The 10,103-nt window shown below is 37.4% G+C and overlaps 2 long non-coding RNA genes across 2 annotated transcripts; both read left to right on the forward strand.

Moving 5' to 3' along the window:
- Nucleotides 1-2,020: 2,020 nt before the first annotated feature.
- On the forward strand, nucleotides 2,021-4,719 carry LOC131247365 (uncharacterized). Its single transcript, XR_009171680.1, has 3 exons — nucleotides 2,021-2,511; nucleotides 4,274-4,386; nucleotides 4,468-4,719. It is a non-coding gene; the product is annotated as an uncharacterized LOC131247365 (long non-coding RNA).
- A 3,594-nt stretch (nucleotides 4,720-8,313) lies between these two features.
- LOC131247366 (uncharacterized) lies at nucleotides 8,314-9,851 on the forward strand. Its single transcript, XR_009171681.1, has 4 exons — nucleotides 8,314-8,655; nucleotides 8,905-9,397; nucleotides 9,493-9,564; nucleotides 9,656-9,851. It is a non-coding gene; the product is annotated as an uncharacterized LOC131247366 (long non-coding RNA).
- Nucleotides 9,852-10,103: the final 252 nt, after the last annotated feature.

Consider the following 10,103-nt stretch of genomic DNA (forward strand, 5'->3'; position numbering starts at 1 on the left):
ATGGGTCTGATCATGGTGGTTTCTGATCCATGGCCTCATCCTCTAATCTAATGTGTCTGGATGGTCCAGATGTGATCGTTGATCATCGTGGGGTCCATCATTTACTATTACAGTCCCCTATGATTGGGCATTCTCGAATGCGAGCAATATCTCATGAGTTGTCGATATCTCATGCGAGATTTGAAAACCTCTATGAGTAGGGCTTTGGTTGCCAGAGGACAAATGCATGGGATTTGTCAGCGAGGCTTCTAGAAGGAGTCTAGTGGTTGGGATTACGCCAACAACGAAATGACGAGATTCTTTCTACCAGCTCATCCTATTTTACAAGAGAAGCCCTAGAATGTGCGGTGGGGAATGGATGGTTGCGATCCCATCAAATGGGTGGCTGAGATCGAAGGGCTTCTCTTCGTTCGGCTTGCCAACCTGGCAAACAAAAGAAGAAAATAGAGCTTTCCATTTTTTGGAAAAACAGTCGCATATGGCCGATTTGTGCTTGTGATCGTGTACATGCACTCGTGCGTCCACGTGTGGAAGGAGATGGGTTTTGATTGGAATCTCAAGGCCTGGATGATGGACGGTTCTAATCAGAGATTTGATCTCATTTGGGGCCCACCTGATTTATCAGACTCACCCCACTCGTTTAAACGGAGTGTGGGCAGGATTCAAAAGAAATGAGAGGAATGCCCTCCATTTTCAGCAACCGTTGCATTTGACCCGACCCGCGATCCCGTGCAAAGTGGGTGCACACCTAATGGTGCACACGTCTACAGGACATGGGGTCTACAGTGATGTTTTGTTCAATTCACACCAACCATTCCTTTTAGGGGACTCAGTAGGGGTCTCTGATCAAAGATCAGGAAGATCCAAAGCTTAGGTGGGTCATACAACTTGAGGTGGAGTTATTCTATAGCCTTTTATTAATCCAATGGTCAAATTGATTTCAATCCAAACTCTAACCGTAAAAAAGGATCTTAGGAATTTGTTTGAATGATTGAGACACTTATTCTATGGGCTTTCACTATTAATACCTTCTTTTTTCTTTTTCCTTTTTTTTTTTTAATAACATATTTCATAATATAAATTATTATCATTATTATCTTAACTTAAAATTGTAGTGCCTACTCCTAAATAAAATTGTCCTTACGGTAGATCAATCCTTATCCGTCATTATGTGGGCCACACTACGTGAACGTCTATCTAATTATTGAATCTCGATTTACCATACATTCAAACCATCTAACGGTTGGATTGACTAGTATTTAATTATCAATAACCCCAAGGGTCCTAAAGAATGTTTAGATGTGATATGAGAGTTGAATATCAATCTAGATAATCCAATTTGTGTTTTCGAATGATGAACCATACAATGGAATGTTGTAAACTTGATGAACGGTGGGTTGGATGATCCGAGGTTTGATATTAACAATGGATGGTTCATTATACATATTGGAGATCGAGATCCTAGAAATGAATTTTCTATATGATGTGATAGTCCTATTTGTAATTCAATGGATGGATAGTTCAATATAAAGATGACGAGTATACTTGAAGGTTGGATTCTGGTTAGCATGAAGTTAAATGTTTAAGTAGACTAGATCTATGTTTACACTAAGTTGGGTTTCCATAATAAAACCCAAGTACTGAAAAGTGCAGGGTGTTACATTTTGATTTTGATTATTTTTCCTACAAGGGTTTCTGTTGTTTGATTCTTTCTATTTGAATGTTTTTTTCGTGTTTTGGTTTAGTGCCCTGTTTATTGAAGATTCTATTGTTTGGTGATGGATTTTCTTTCAATGTATGGTGAGAAAGATGGTAAGTTTAGATTCAAGTTTGATGGCGCTGAAAATGGAGTTTCAGATCAACGACACTACACCAAAATTGTTCAAGTACGGCCAGCGCTGTGGTTCCGAAATGATATTAAGTTGTTTCTAATTGCACACGGTTTTAAGTCGTTTCCGAATGCAGGGACCGTACCCTCTTTCCATGTATGGCTCTTTTGCTTTGCCCTTTTCTTCAATCTCTTGTCTCGCATCTCTCTCTCTCTCTCTGTCTCTCTCTTTAAATCTCCAGTCTTCTCCCCTTAAGATTGACTGCACATCTTCTCCCTCATTTCTCACTCTCTCTTTAGTTGCGGCAAAGGTTTCCAGATCTCTTTCATCTTCTCACCTTAAGAAAAGGTAAAAGGGGGAAAAAGAGAGCTCGTTCTGGATGTAGATCTTGCATCGATGGACCAATCTGTGGGAAAAAGGTAGGGTTTTCTCGGTTGCTTCTATATCTCTGCGCGTTAGGGTTTTCTTTCAATTAGCTGAGGAAATGGCGACTGCGAACCCTTTCGATCTGTTGGGAGATGACGATAATGACGATCTGTCGCAGCTGATAGCTACTCAGCAGCAACAGAAAGCAGCACCGAAGAAAGCCCTAGCTCCAACGCAAGCTGCTTCTCAGAATTTTCTGGATTTTCTGGAGGCGATGTGATGAATAATGTGGTAGCTCCTTCCATTGAAGATCCAGGTCAGTTCCCAACCTTAGTTGCTGTGAGATCATCTCTCTCTCTCTCTCTCTCTCTCTCTCTCTCTCTCTCTCTCTCTCTCTCTCTTATTTTTCTTCTTGTTCGGGTTCTTTGTTTGGAAGAGTAGTTAGTGAGTGGCAGGATCCACAGAAATAACGAGGCTTCCTGTATCAAAAAGATCTTTAAATATTTTAAATGTTTTAAATGTAAATTTAAGAGACTGGAGAGTTTGGGAATTGGTTGTGATAAGATTTTAGGTCGTTTATCTGGAAGGAATACGTATGATGGAGCAAAATGCTTGGATCATTGTTGTGTGTGTGTTTAAAATTTATTTTAAAATCAAATGGGGCATGGTTAAAAAACAAAGAAAATAGAGAGCAGAGAGAAAATTTGAGGCAAAGAGAGGAGAAGAGAATAAGAAAAGAGGATTGAAGGAGGATCTCTTTCCATTCTAATCTCGTCCGTTGATCTTTGATCGCGGCGGCGAATTCAAATACCGAAGTGAAGACCCAGAACGGCTGCTTCCAGGTCTCTCTATCGCCGGTGATCTCAAGCCTTGGTGCCATTGTGTTTTGGCAGAATCAGGAAGGAGAAGAGATGGCATCAAGTCCAATAGTTCTTCAACAACCAAGAGGTGGATTAGCTACTCTGGGCATAAAGCAGAAGCCTGTTGCAGGTGAAGGGAATAACAGGAAGGCACTGGGAGATATCGGAAATTTGGTTAATGTTTGAGGAGGAGTGGAAGGGATATACCACGACAACACAAGATTAGTTTCACATTGCAATTACCAATCTTTCAAGTTGGATTGCAGTTGCAATTTGAGGGCTACTTGTCAGTATGAATACTAGGGATATACCACTAATTTTTGTCTCCTTACATCTCGATAAATTCCTGAATTGGTTCGACTACTGCATCAAGCCATAGCTTAATGGCCTTAACTCAGACTGTCAGCGATTTTTGTTTTGCTCGACTAAGGTATTAAGATCCAAAAGAAAAGCCAATTTCTGTACATCTCAAAACCAAGTGTGCAGAAATCCCCTGTTTTCTTAATATACGTCTGGCGGCATGCTACCCACCTTGAAAAAAAAAAAAAAAAACTGATTTTAAGACAGTAAGCAAATATGCAAAAAATAAAATAAAATAAAAAATAAAATAAAATGCAAGTGGCTAGATATTTGGATGAATCCACTATCCATTAAAAGTGACACATCATCATCATCTCCACCTGCCTGTTAACACCAGTGTTTTGCTCCGCATTCTAGCTGCATTAACATAAAGTCCTTCAGTTAGTTGTTGAATAGTTTCCACTTATTGGGTTGACTTTTTATTCGGAACACTTCTGAACATTAATGCATTTTGGCAGTTAAGCCTGGTGTGAAGTTCAATAGAACAGTTACGGTGTGAATCACTCTGATAATAAGTAAACTTGGTAAATTTGGAATTACTATTATTGCCTTATGAATTCCCTGAGTTTGGCACTTTGGCTTGATTCTTTGATCTGGCTTGAATTATTCTGATTCTTTGCTTCCTCAATAGAAGTGCTTCTGAGGAGATAGTGGTTAGGGAAATTTTCTTTTTTAGTTAGAGATTGCTTGGAGGCGAGATCTGCCTCCCTTTTTGCCTGTTTTTCATAGCTGCGGCTGCCTTGTATTCTTTTGTTGCCTTGATCTCTTGGCAGTGGTTTAATAAAAAATTCTTGTCATCTCTCAAAAAAAAGAAAAAGAAAAAAAAGATGTACATAGTAAGCTCTATTCTGTTGGCAGCAATTATCTCGTTAAAACAGGCAGTAGAAGGTCTTGACAACCTTGACCAGTCTGCAGAAATCTTGATCCGTTTTCTCTGTGCTGTTCCTGGATGGGGTGAGAAAAATGTTTAGGTACTTCATCCTTTCATTTTGTCCTTTATTTTTAATATTTTATGTATAGCAGTGCAGTCAAATTCTCGTGAATGAATGCAGGTTCAACAACAGGTTATAGAGATCATTACTCATATAGCTTCTACAGTCCAAAAGTTCCCAAAAAGATGTGTGGTGCTCTGCATTCTGGGTGGGTATTAGGTTATAGTTGTAAATTTTTTTTTTTTTTTTTTTTTTTTTTCATTCTATAAAAGTTTTAATCGTGTTAGATATGTTTGATATGACTGTTATTCTCTGCAAGTTAACTAATGTCACCAGCTATGCCTTCTGGAAAAACTGAAAGAAGTTAAAATTTCAAGAGATGCCCGGTTTAGGTTCAGTTTTCTCAGAAAAGTCACCGCCAACCTGTTGTTACTTATGAGTCAATACGAGTGATACTAGATACTAGTTATTGATGAGTTCTTTCAGAATTTTCTTTTGGCCTCCTGATCCTAGTTGATTTGGTCAGCTGTGAGCGATGCCTACGAGTTTTGAGCTTTAATTTGGAGCAGTTACTGACGTTGCATTTCTAGGACTCACCATATGGGTTAATCTAGTGGCAATTTCTATTTTCAGGTATAAGTGAATGGGTAGCAGATATAAGTATCTAACACTTTTTTTAAGTTCACCTTGTTGCTCATGTGTTATACCATGTTGTTGCTCACTAGTAGTTTTGATGAAATAAACAAAACATTTGCACTTAATTTCTTTACTTCAGAATTTGATTGTCTTAATTTTGATATTTTGTATTGTTTATCTAACTTGTTGATTGTAATCAACTTACATCAATAGACTATTAGATAGTGCTTGATTGAGAAAGTAAGGCATAAGTCCCAGTTCAGTAACTCAGGAAAAAAAAGAAGAAGAAGAAGAAGGTCAGAGTCATGGTTTTTTTAAACCTTGGCTATGAGTATAGGTGGGGATGCAACTGGATGGGTAGCCCAAATGGGTTATTAAGGTCCATCCATGTGAGGCCCTGCCTTGGGTTTCAAAAGTGAGGCCAAATGAGTCTTTAGAACTTCGATTTGTTCTTTTGTGTCTAGCAAACAGTTATCTTCATGTAGTCCTAGAAATAGCTGTAATCTACAAATATTTTACAAATATTTATCATGAAACTCAAAATATTCATGATTATCTACGCAATCCAAACATAAATTCTCCAGTGTACAAAAAAAAGTTAACTGGTTTGCATAAAGTAGGGCATGTTTCCTTTTATTGTTCATGTCTCAGATTGTTCAGCTGCTGAGCATTTGCATATCTGGTTTGCCCAAATTCAGATCAACTGGCATTTCAAAAGTTAACAAAAACTTCTTCATTGGTTGAACAAATTTTTTCACATTTAGACTCCTTATTTCTTTGCTAGAATGTTTCGGAGTTGTATTTGTAACCTGGAAATGTTTCTCTAATACTTGTTCGAACTGTTCTCCAAATTTCCTCGCGCGCGCAATTTCTGTTCTCTATGTTTATCCAGCTTTGAGTCACAAGTTATCATCTGAAACTATTCTCACCTTGTTTTTTACTAATGATGATTTGGGAATGAGAATGCTACTAATACTTGTTTTTTCTTTTTTTCTCTTACAGTCAAGAGGATTCTTGATAATCATTTTGACAAGCTTCCATTGCATGGGCTTAGGGAAGAGCACTCATCAAATTGGTGGAAAGCACTTGGGGATCAACTGATGGCCCGTGGTAACCTAAAGAAAACTATATAAATATAGTTTTCAGTTTTCCATTTTCAAAGTAAATAATTTTGCTTGATTAGCATTTTGAATCCTTAATAGTTTTGCACTAAAGTACATTAAATGAGGCCATCTCAGAAGTTTGTGGTAGAATTACCAAATGCAAGTCATTTTTGCTAGTTTATGGTCTCAGACTCTTTTCTGAAATTTTTCATCAGTTCTATTTCAAAATTGAAACTTTCATGCAGGAGCCTGCCATGGCAAGTTCTAGAACCTGAGTAAAAGAGAAAAGTTGATATCTTAACTAATTCCTTGAGTTATTTCTTTTATGAGTTTGGAATAACTTCTTGGAGGCATTCAGTATTGACAGGCTAAAATAGGATGAGACTTGTAAGAACAATGAATTTACAGCTACCTCTGCATTTTCTCGGCATATAATTTATCTGTTTTAGGATTTGTCTCAGTAAGATAGTGAAACGTCAATTTTCATGTAATGATGAGCCCACTGACTCATGGTTTAGAATATCATCCGATGCAACTCAGTATTGTCCAAGTCGTATCAGTTTCAAACTGAAACAAAACAAAACATGACACCGATAAGGGACCAGAATGGAACCTATCTGTTTTTTACTCTGCAATTCTGCATTTGCTGTGTACTTGTATGTAGCTGATGATCCTAGCTCTTTGTTGCCAGTAGATATCTTACAAAATATATCATCTCTATATCAACTGTACATATTTTCAACACATTGAATACAAAATACAGCAATGCGTTGATAATTAGACTATTAATGATATGTATAAAGGCTTAGGAAGACAGGTGGGGTTCATCAATATGAAGTTTGTACTAGGCAAAGGACCTATTATTCTTTGCTCTTAATGTAATGGTTAGGACTTACAAGTCAATAAGGACAAGAATAATTTGTTGTTTGCTTGCAATGTTGTGATTATATGCTTTTGAAAATTTCAATCTCATAGGCTCTTGGATAAACTTGATGGTTTGAAGGGTTGCCTTTTGGCCAGATGATCATAGATAAGAAACTCTACTGGATAGTTTGGGATAACAATTATCTTTTTTATGCTAGGTATCTACCACTGTGATCTCCTTTGGGAGGGACACTTCTTTATTCTTTTTTTTTTTCCTTTTACTTTTTTCTTTTCACTTATTTTCCACTCTAGATAGAAAGGCATTATTGTTGAAACAAAGGTAATTAAACACCTGGGTTGGAGTTGAGTAAATATAGACAACACAGACATAATTACACCAGCCTAACTTCTACGAAAGACATTATTTCCTGTCCTGCAAAATTGTTCATTTCAAAGGATTTTGTGTGTGTGTGTGTGTGTGTGTGTGTGAAGATTTCATTGTAATCAAGATAAACAACCAAATAAAAAGATTTCATTCTTTTGTTGTAGAATTTATGATTTCATAGCTTGTTTATGGAAGCATTTTGATTTTGTTTATTTACATACAATAGGCACTCAGACATTGGTGAAGCCGAATTTTCTAGATTCCATTCTGGTACCAAACGTGGCGATGTTGTTGGTGTCACTGGATTTCCAGGTTGGTTGGTTTTCATTTATGTTCTTCAATTCTAGCTAGCAAAACTTTTCCTATATCTTATCCTTTGGGTATTGGCTGTACTTGCATGTCAAAATATTGATTTCTTCCTTTGTAAACAGTGACACTTGAGCTTTGTAGGAGAAAGTGGATCACTGATTATGTTAGACTTTTGGTATTTGCAAAAGAGTGGAAAGAAGCAGCAAGGTGTTCAAAGTCTTATGAATAAAAGTTCGTCTATATTGTGATAAGCTAAATAGTTTGTTTCCACAAGTGCGTAGCATGGCTAATGATATGTTGGACGCATGAGCCACCCAAAGTATGGATTTGGGAGTACTAGGGGGCATGTAAGAATGGTGATTAATGAAGTTCCTCTCCCAGAATGTGCGTGGTTTGGAGCATAAAGATAGGATGTTGATCCTTTTGACTATTGGTCAGGGAAAGGAAAATTGATGTGATGATGATTTAGGAAACGTAATGGGTAAAAGATCTGATGATATGCTAAAATTTCCAACATTTGTGGTAGGAAAATGATATATATATATATATATATATATATATATATATATATATATATTGTAATACTTGTATGCTTTGATGAAGTACCCAACCAAATCTCTATCTTTTCTGTTGATGCAAATCAGGGTGGAATTGGTCCAGCTAGCTTGTCTACTGAGGATCTAATTGTCTGGCTGTCTTGGAAAATGATAGGATCTAATTGATGCAAATCTTTTCTGTTATGATCATATTGGAAAATGATCCTGCAAATATTTGGAAGGATCCAATATGCAAATCTTTTCTGTTATGATCATATCCAAGGGAGCTGCTCGCATGTCTGGCTGTTTGCTTGTTTCTTTTTGCCAATTGTCTTTATTTGATGGAAGAAGTGTTCATGTATGTAGGGTAGTTGTGCTACACCAAAAATCGGGCCTTTCAAACTCTCAAGTGGGCTCCACCTGTTAGATGGGCTACAAGTTGTCACTGCTCCTCATCAAATGACTTCCACCAAAGGTTGCTACTCTCATTTTTTAGCAGTTACAGAGGCATAAACTGTGTGAATAGATTTTTTATCTGGGTTAGGGATGGATTGGTTTGTCGCATGGAAGGGAAAAAAATGGGTCTAATGTAAGTTCTAATAGTCCAAATACCCACCCTTGTGACTTTGGTGCTGCTTATTATAAGAATATTATATGACATGTAATAAGAATATTATATGACATGCTTTTGGCTCATGTGAAATCATGCTTTTCTATGATACAGGCTGTGGCGATATTGAAGAATGCAGCTCAAGTGACAAGATATTCTAACAAAAACCAGCAGCAATCTTCTAAGATACAGCAAGACATGTAAAAGCCTAAGAAGCAACTGCAACCTTATTATTTCTAAGATACAGGCTGATTTAGTTGTGTCATTTTCTCAAAATGCTTTAAGCGGCTAAAGCTTCTTTTCCTGTATTCTCTGATGCTTGTTTTCCAAGAGCTTGCAAGTCTAAGGAAACAAAGGGCTGAGATGTTATGCATCAAATCCTTGTTATTTTTAGCAATGCCCTCAGTAAAAAACGATTTGGAGTTTCAGTCCTCTGTTTTAAGTGAAATGAGAGTTTTGTTTCGCAGGGAAAACACTATGTGTCCATCAAGGCGTCGTTTAGCAACGTTGCGAATGTGCTCCTCGACTGGAATGCTGATGGCAACGAAGATTACTGCTCCTGGCACAGGGTTGCTTGCGACAATCTCTCCTTCATCGTCGTCTCTCTGTAACTCACATACATTCTGTTCTTTTTCTTCTTTCTTCTTTCTTCTTGTCTGATTTCAACTTCTAATTCGTTACAATCATGAATCTTCTGTGAAGGAATCTCTCGAATTTGAATCTCGGCGGGGAGATTTCGCCAGCCATTGGGGATTTACAGAGCTTACAGGCACTGTGTGTTTTAGTTTATTGCATCAGGATAAATATGCATTTGGATGAAATCATTTTAAGCTCAAATGCTTATGTTGGTTGCATTGATATGCAGAGATTTGAAGGGGAATCAGCTGACCAGGTCAATCCCTGATGAGATTAGCAACTGCATCTTGCTGAAATCTCTCATTTACTTGCATTCTGAAGTTATGGGATTGAGAATGTAATGGAGGATTTAACTGAAATCTGTTTTGGTTTGTTTTCTGTAGGGATTTATCCGGTAACTTGCTATATGGAGATATTCCATTCTTGACATCTAAGCTCAAACAGCTCGAGGAATTGTTAGTACCATCTCTGCTTTTATTTGGTAGATTGGTCATTTTCACGAATCTTGCTTGCCCCTTTGTAAGGGATAGATTGGTCATTTATGGCGATGTTACTATGCGGGACATTGAAGAACAATCAGTTAACAGGGCCTGTCCCTTCAACCCTTTCACGGATGTCAAATCTCAAAACTCTGTGACGTTGCTGTCACTTATATTTGAGGTGCTTGTTCTATTTTG

The sequence above is a fragment of the Magnolia sinica genome, chromosome 5, assembly GCF_029962835.1.
Source record: "Magnolia sinica isolate HGM2019 chromosome 5, MsV1, whole genome shotgun sequence".
NCBI classification, from domain to species: Eukaryota; Viridiplantae; Streptophyta; class Magnoliopsida; order Magnoliales; family Magnoliaceae; genus Magnolia; species Magnolia sinica.